The 2334-nt window shown below is 47.6% G+C and overlaps 1 pseudogene; it reads right to left on the minus strand.

Moving 5' to 3' along the window:
• Window positions 1-285: 285 nt before the first annotated feature.
• Window positions 286-1939, minus strand: LOC119271103 (annotated as a pseudogene).
• Between the last annotated feature and the right edge of the window lie 395 nt (window positions 1940-2334).

The raw sequence follows: 2334 nt of genomic DNA on the forward strand, positions 1-2334 counted from the left end.
CCTGCCTGCTGATTGGTGGCGGCTACCATAGCAACCCGCTGGTACTAGGAAATGAAATATTGGTAGAACAAATGATATGGACAGTAAACTTGTAAATTTTTTGGATTGCTATATGCTTTGGTTCTAAAACTACAACCAGATCCTTGTGGTTCATTCATGAACAAGAGTGGAAAATATTAAACGGGAACACTAACAACACTGTTAGATTCCAGTAACAACACCCAACGTCACATACATTTCTTTATTTTTGCAATAAATTATGAAGAGCGTGTGTACAGTATTTGAGGAAACTATTACAAACTATTTGAAACATACATTGTCAGATTGCTGTAACTACGCGATGATTCCATCTTCTCCATGATTTTCTGAAAACACCTGCATATATCATCTCTGACTACCAAACCAGCAGTGTCATCAAAAGACTGAGCACAAAAGGATGTTGATGTTCAGCACTCCCTCGGCAGGCCATTTTTGCAGCACAGACAGGACCTCTCTCTCGAGACTCGAGTAGTAGCGTCTTGCTGTACTGCACCTCGTGTTAATTGTGACTGTACCAGTTCACTTCGCAGTTGTTGGCTCATTGCGCCCATCGCGTTGATCTTTCTAAGATCAGGAATAATCCACATTGGAGCTGGACAGTTGGACCAAAGCTGAGGAGACAAAAGTTCCTCATTGCTGTTATCATCCAAGCTAATAATTCCCATATCACGATGATTGTTCTTATGTCCCACTGTCCATAGAAAATTATCGTCGGTAAAATAGGAACGATTTTCCTTGAGAGCAGGATATTCATCAGCACTGAGGCATAGCGATAGATTATGACCAAGAAATAACACGTGGTCACGCAAGCAATTGATTGCCTCAGTTTTATTCCACAGAGAATCAATTTCGCATATTTTAATTTTTGTAGTCTTCCAGTACTCAGATGCACCAGGCTGAGGTTCTAAATCATGGTCATGAACTATTCTAAAAACAAGTAGCAGCCTGCCCCATGGAGCTTGAACGACGTACCTGCTACAACAATCATAATGCTCAGGTATCATTATAATCGTCTTCATAGTGACCACAGGGCCACTAAGATCGAATGCGTGGAGTTCCCCTTTTACATTCACCGCATACAATATGCCGTCCTTGTAAATGCAGTCGTCGTGAAGATAATGAGGTGGTAGCCAGGTCCACTTATCATCCCCTGCCTTTGCAAATGAGAGCTGAGCTTGTGGATTGTGGATGAGCACCACAATGTAGCTTCCGGTGGTTGTGTCAGGAAATACAAACGCCTTCCGCTGGAGTCTATCCCTCAGCTCGGCAAGAGCAAAGATGGTTGGATTGCGGCTATTGCACGCTCCAGTGTGCCATGACATCTCATACTCGCAGACATCACCATACTCATCAAATATGGGCTTCACATGCTCAATGGTGGTCACTGAAGGAAGAGCAATCTGTTCACAGGTGATTGGATTCAGAAGGTGCATCTCAGACCTCTCCTCGACGGTAACGAGCCAGCCATGTGAGGACCCAATCAAATATCTGCTGCGGATAGGTGGCTGCGGCAGAGTTAACTTGTAGGACCTCTTCTCGGCGAGGCTGTAGAGGGACAAAACATCATCAGGATCACTAAAGTACTTCCCAAGGCTGCGTAGCTCGGCGTATGCGGAGTGCCAGGATGAACAGACGGAGCCAGCGCGCACGAGGTCAGGGATCTCGAGAGCTGCAAAGATAAGTATCAAGATGTCCTTCGGCAGCTCTGGCAATGTGGACACCATTTTGGTCTCTGTCAGTGCCACAGAACATGTTGGTCTCTGAAGAATTTCCTGATTGAGCTGGGGGGGAAGCCTAGCAGCAGCCTGGGCAAAGATCTGAAGACTAGAGAACACAACTTCTGCCGGTACATAGGTAGATCTTGCAATCCCATTATCCTGGCTAAGCTACAGGTCTCCATTGGAACAGAGCAGAGCAGAGCAAAGCCTCTCTGTTGGGCAAGAAAATTGCAATCTTGGTTAGAGCGGACGGAGGGCAGGCCGGGGTCCCGGTTATACTTATAGATCGCCGGCCGAGGGCTCACCCCGACTCCGAGTGGGTGAAGCAAATCCTTAATCCAGACTGGAACACTGAAATTATTTGGACTCCCTGTTGATTGGTGAAGGAATTCCGAGTCCCCCCGCTCTGATTTGCTTTCCACGAACTCTGATTGCCAGCGGCAGTGAGGGCCCAAGCCAAAGTACCAACCGGCCGCCGACCGAGATGCGCCGAGGACGAAGAAGAGAATGGTGGCCGGCACCTTGGGGAGGTCCGTGGTCGCCGGAGTGGCCGCGCTCCTGTGTACCCCCGCCTCTC

This window comes from Triticum dicoccoides, chromosome 3A, assembly GCF_002162155.2.
Source record: "Triticum dicoccoides isolate Atlit2015 ecotype Zavitan chromosome 3A, WEW_v2.0, whole genome shotgun sequence".
NCBI lineage: Eukaryota > Viridiplantae > Streptophyta > Magnoliopsida > Poales > Poaceae > Triticum > Triticum dicoccoides.